We start from the raw sequence: 6,790 nt of genomic DNA on the forward strand, positions 1-6,790 counted from the left end.
GCACTGTTTTATATGTAATGGTTACATGTTTGAGTGCCATAGTGGGAAAAAAAATCAGGATGCCACATTCTTGGCAATTGAAACTATAACATCATGATCTTTATCCCACACAGTGAGTGGTTTTAAAGAAGAACGAACAATACTTAATACAATTGTCAAAAAGATGAACAAAATGCCGTAAAACAGTTGTACATGCCCCAAAATCGTAGCAATGAAAACGTCGACTAATTCTGCCAAATACAAGCACATGTCAAGCTGGCAACACAAAAATACAAGTGTTCTGGCTTTTTTTTGTGATAAATTGTTAGCCCCACAAAACTGTCAGTTTAGTAGTGAAGTTATCATGATATTTTAGCACCAGGTGGCACCTTAATTGGTATTTCTTATAAACCTGGTTATATTGTGAGTGTGCCCTAACAGAAAAATGTAATTTGATGGCCATACTCTTATATCTGTTGTCCCCAAACACAATTAACCTGCAGATCTGGGATTAATCTACAGGTTAATCACGTTCCATAGCTCACCGCTCGGCATGCAGCGAGTTGCGGCTTTTAGCATGTCCTGACACATTGACTGACAGCCACCTCTGCGTTGATACACTGCTGAGCCACTGTCAGTCCGTGCCGGGGCGTGCTTCTAACCGCCGCGCAGTGTACCCTGAGCGGTGACGGAAGCTGCGCCTGTATGGCTGAAAGCTGGAGGCTGCTGGTAAGAATAAGGTTCCTTTCCTTTAGGTAGCCGTGCTTTCTGCGCAGCGGCCTCACAATGGGCCTGCAGATTGACCCCATATTTGCAGGTTAATAGCGTTTGGGGGCATGGAAGGTTCCCTTTAATAATAAGGGTTCTCTTCATCATCGGTGTCATTCTCGAGCTGAACTGTGACCAGTATGGGCAGTTTTCATCTGTCAGGTTAATTATGTTCATAGGTATGGCCAGCTTAGAGAAACCTCTATCACCATACGGGTGGTGGATTAGGAATATTGGAGCCATTTTTTGTGTACTTTGTATTTGTACTGGACCTTTTCATGTCCATTAAAGACACCTATACCTGTATCTGTGACTATAAACCCTTGAAAAAAGAAGAAAATAAGAAAAAAGTTAGGGTTGTGTAGATTGTTGAGAGATATACTATACAAATCTGCGACAAATGGCCGTGACTTTCACACGTACTTGTTACTAGTCACTTACATAATACAATTTCTCCTGTTAGATAGAGGCCCGTATTAGTTAGTTCATGAAGTTAGGGCTCGCTCACGTGAGCGTATAACATAGACTAGTTCTATCTGATATTTTATTGGATATCACCCGGACCAATGCTATGCTATGGAGCAGTGGAGACTTCTGGGTTTTTTTCTCCCGCCGATTCAGCATGCTGCTAGTGGCTCTGGAATTTGGATCATGCACACTCATACAAGTCTTTGGGTGCGTGTAAAACATCAGACTGCGCTTGGATGTCAGACAATGGAGAAGATGGAGAAATTAAGCTCTCCGTCTTTGCACCTGTGCTATGATTCTTTCATGCAAGAGAATTGCGAAAGTTTGAGCCAAGTGTCATTAGCATAATTGGCCCTGTTCTAGCTCATGAGACAATATATGCTCATGTGGCCCTGGCCTTAGGGGGTTCTCCAACTTTCACACTTGCAGCTCTGGGCATTTCCGTCTATATAGTCTTTATTTAGATGTGATCAGTGTGACAGATGAAATCAATGACTGCTGTCGTCACATGCCATACTACTCAAACCACGGCTTCCATCACTGGGGCCATGTAGACCAGCCATAGTGCCATCACTGATCCTGCGCCATGTTTCAGAACTTAACCATGGAGCAACTAATCTGCTGCTAACATCTTGGTTCCAGAAAAAACAGGACACCACCATAGTTCTTGTGGAGTGCATGCTTTGAGGAGTCAGAGCACAAGGAAGCCTGCCCCATATTTGGCAGGAGGTTTCATATACACGTGCATGTGTGTATATATTATACACATGATATAATTTGTGTGTGAGTGTATATGAGCATATTTTATTGCTGTGCCTATATTCAGAACAATAAAGGGAATATTTTTTGTATTCTGCAGATAGTGCTTTTGTGAAATAATGCTTCAAACTAATGTAACCGTGCCAGAAGCAGCCACTACAGGGGGGATATTGGTAAGACCTCAAACCCAGGGTTTGGGTGAGATGTTCTTTATTTTAGGCAATGGCGGCGCTATCATTTTTAATACATTTATTTAATGAAGTGCCCAGCCTTTCAAATGCCTGACTACCGGGCTGTATATCAGTCTGTGGAGATGGCACTGAACACTCTATGGCAAATCTTAGCTGTAATAAGAATAGTTCAATACAGTTTATACAATTTTGAGAAATATTTTCTATAAATACGTGGAGGACAAACCCAATATTTACATTAGCTAATGAAAGTTTTATTTTTGCTTCTAGATACTTAATATTTCTAACTTGTATAATAATGTACTTGTTTTCCAGAAATACTACGGCTGGTATTCAGTTACTAGTCCTCTACCTGTCCTGAGAAATATGCAGATAGGATTAGAGTAGGGATCTGATCCAGTGTTGCCAGTGTCCCATGCTACCAAGTTGTACTCTTGTTGCCGGTGTGACATTAAAGTGGCTTAGCGTTGACAGTACTGTTGCTGCCTGCCTTGTACTGTTGCTGCCTGCTTTGTACTGTCGCTGCCTGCTTTGTACTGACTCCATATCAGATTGTGAATTGTGTGGTGCAAGCCTTTTGTGTGCCTCTAAGTATCCGCTTGTAATGCTGCCTTTTCTCTAGTCATAAATGCAAGTTTAATGTAAAATGGTTACAAGCCTTACCCACCAATGTTTACAGCTCGCTCCAGCTCATTGTCTCCTCCATTAGATTCAGGCTGGCTTTGCACTAATCTCATTATTGACCTCATGCATGTGGCTTTAGGTTGCCGCACTTTACAGAATAGTTGTCTGACATCTCTCCATGTGCAATGAATAAAAGCCGTCGTCCTGTTAAGTAGAAATAGTGTCCTCATGACCAGGCGGTGCGAGCCTAGTGTGCAAATATGAGCGGGTGATGGGCCCAGAGTTATAGGAACGTGGAAACTCTGCTTCCGCAAAGCTTGCATGCTGCAATACTGGCATGCACAATATTGAGGGGTAAAATGGAAACCCCATTTCCCACAGTGCTGCTTATACTTCGTAAAAGTTCTTGTTGTTCCTTAATGTAACCGTAAGTGAGTTAATAGTAAATGATATATATTTTGTGCCGTCATGGATTTTGTACACAGATTATATTAATGTTAAAAATGCATTTTTATATATATATCAAATATATATCTATATCTTAAGAGAGTTGTGCTTCTCTCACATGGTGTCGAGTTAGTTGCTTAGAACATGGCTTTCACTAGCAGTATTTAGTTTAGACTTGCGTGCCACAATCTGTATACCCTTAGAATTAATATGAACTACAGGCTTTGGAATTCTTGGGGGAGGGGCAGCAAATTTGGATACCCCCTAATCCTTGGAATAGAGATTTCCTTTTCCTGACACTACACTGTAAAATATTGACACTTTTTCCAGCTTATTGGCACATCAATGTGACATATCAAAAGTGACTGCTATGATCCCCTATGTAATGGCAGCATAGTATAGCATATTTTCTATTCTGCTCACAGGGGGGGGGGGGGGGGGGGGAAAGAGCTGTATAAAGGCTCCTAGAGCATGAATTTCCCCAAATGTTCACAACGATCAGGAAATCTATACTAGGACTCCGCTCAGTTTTGAAATTATTGATGCCTCCAAAATAGTGAAGGATTTGGGATTTCAAAGGAACTCGCAGTCCCCTTTATTACCTACAGGGTCTTGGCTCATCACCCCACCCCACCGAAGTGTTTTCCTGAAGCAGTTCACTGATGTTTCATAGAATAGATAAATATTAACAAATTTAGATGATCCCACTAAAGATTAAGTATCATTACAGCACTCTAGGGAGCGCCACGTCCCCTTCATAGTTTACCACGCACAGATCCTTAGTTTTAATAGGGGCTGTGCCTGAGCTGTGTACCAGGCTATGGTCCCCTAAAACAGCCGGCTCAGTGATGCCGCAAGTTAGGCTCCCACCTATCTGCTATAGATGGCCAGAAATAGTAAAGACCCTTGTTCGCTAGAAGTGAGTTGACCATGTCCAGGAATTCTAGTAAATGGGTATTTACGTGGTGAACATTAAGACAATCACTGCTTTTTCTGTATATTGCCTTATCTGCATGCTTTAATATACAAGGACTATATAGTTTGCTTTTGCTCTGTGGCACTTTTTCTGTTTTTTATAAAATATGATTCGTTTTGCCAAACTGAATATTTTAATTAATGTGTTGTCATTTGTTAATTTTGACCAAAGTGCGCTTTGCCTGTATCAAAATGACTTTGTTCTTTACCTGTTTACAGTAAATCGGCCTTTTGCTTGAACTTTGAAGCTTCATGTTATAAATGAATGAAATAAACTTGCATTATATTGTTTAAGGTTGTCATTATTGACTTTAACGCTTCATCTATGACACTGAAGAAATATTTCATTACGGAGCTCCTCGGTGGGTGGCAGATAGCTCTTGATTAAGCCATAGCTTGTTTTTTTTTCTTGTAATGGGCTGCATATTTTCCATTTGCGTTGCCCATGAGTTTATACAGTATCTACAAGAGCCTTAGTGTACTGATAGAACAAAAGCTTGGAATCCTTTTTACGTTAACCACGTCTGTGCTTGGCATTTAGCAAGTAGCCAGCAGGTACAGTCATGTGCAAAATAATAGCAGTGTGTTGAAAACCACTGCGAAAAAGCTCAGTCCTCATAATAGCATTTATTTCCACATACACAAAGTCACTGGCACATTCAATTCCAAATGAAAACGTGAACAAAATATCAATTTTTAAAATGAAAATGAAGAAACAGGAATAGGCTGCTCATACGTTAAAGGTCATATGAATAAATATTAGTTCAGTCTAGTGATGAGCGAGTGTACTTGTATAAGGTGGTATCCGAGCATGCTCGGGGTTAAAATACAGGATCTTCGGTGTGCTATAATACTATGTTTGAGTTGACGCGGCTGCATGGCTTGAGCCTGTTCGACAGCCGCAACACATGCAAGGATTGTCTACAAGCCCGCTCATCACTATGATTAACAGAAAAGCGAAGTCTGAAAAAAATTCAGTTTATACTGTAAAGAATTGAGTTTGTAAATGAAAATGCGGACACTATTTTTTTGATAACTGATTTATATCTGTGGCATGAGTCAACTGACATCTGAAACCTGCCATCAGATATCCCAGCCCAAGCTGACTGGACTATATTCCACAGTTCTTTTTCATTCTTGGGTCCCTGCACAAACTTTCAATTGGATTGAGGTCTGGGGATTGTCACTTCATAACCTCCATCTTGTTGGGCTGGAACCAGGATGTTGCCCACTTTCTGGTGTGTTTGGCTGTTGTCCTGCTGAAACACATTTCAAGGGCATTTCTGCAGCATAAGACAACATGACCTCTTCCAGTACTTTGATATATTCAAACTGGGTCCATGGTGCCTGGTGTGTCATAAATGGGCCTAACTCCATAGGATGAGAAACCTCCCCAAACCATTATGCTTGCACCTCCATGTTTTACAGTACTCAGTGAACTGTGGCTTGAATTCAGAGTTTATGGGTCATCTCACAAGCCATCTGCAGTCTTTGGCCCTAATAAGAACAATTTTGTTCCCAATCTGGCCATATAATGTTATGCCTCTTCTTTTTAGGCCAGTCCTTGTGTTATTTAGCAAGCTGTAACATGTCCTTGTTTTTTTTTTAACCAGTTGTACTTTACGAGGGTTTCTTGCAAATAGTGTAACTACACATATGAATCCTGCAAACGTTAGAAGGCACCTAGGTAACTGAAGATCTCCTTAGAAAACAAAAACCTTCTGCAGGCAGGTGCAGGAGGTGGCGCCTGCGCTGCAGCCTGATCGCATATGTAATGTGCACATAATCATTTTGTATGATCTTATCCTTATATTCATTAAAAAAAAATCGATTTGAAAATGGTGCCGACCGCGCAGTAGCAGCTATTGGTGATCGAATATTTGCTAGTGTGAAGGCACTGGTGGCAGCGATTGGTGATCCAATATCTGTTAGTGTGCAGGCGCTGGTGGCGCCATCTTCCTAGAGAAAAAAAAACCAATTCCTCCAAGATGGCGCCGCCTGCGCTGCCATCTTGGAGGAGGACAATTTTTTTTCACTAGCAAGATGGCGCTGCTGGTACCTGCACACTAGCAGATATCAGCTGCTACTGTGCAGGCACGGCCATTTTCAAACGGATTTGTTTAAAATCAATATAAGGATAAAATGAAACAAAATTGAATATATGCACAATAGATATGTGATCAGGCAGAAGGGTTTTTTTCCCAAGCTTTATACATATAATATTAATTTTCTACACTATTGACCAGGGCCTGAGAGATCAGTAACCGTCAGAAGTCATACACTTGAATACCTAATCAGAGCACCACATGAAGACCCCCACACCCAGGCCGCCCCGGAGCACGGGCATATCATTAACTGAAAATTAAAGATTAAACAACCACCACAAAGTGGATTTAATCAAGCCAAGGTATCAGTATAATGGCGCCGACCTGACACGGTCTATAGGTTACTGTGCACAATCCTGCTGACAGGTTCCCTTTAAAGGGGTTGTCCACTACCAGAACAACCCCTTCGTGATCAAAATGTTTTGCACCGACAAAATAATGAAGCCTATACTCTCTGTGCCAGTGCCATTTCCG

This window comes from Ranitomeya variabilis, chromosome 5, assembly GCF_051348905.1.
Source record: "Ranitomeya variabilis isolate aRanVar5 chromosome 5, aRanVar5.hap1, whole genome shotgun sequence".
Taxonomy (NCBI): Eukaryota; Metazoa; Chordata; class Amphibia; order Anura; family Dendrobatidae; genus Ranitomeya; species Ranitomeya variabilis.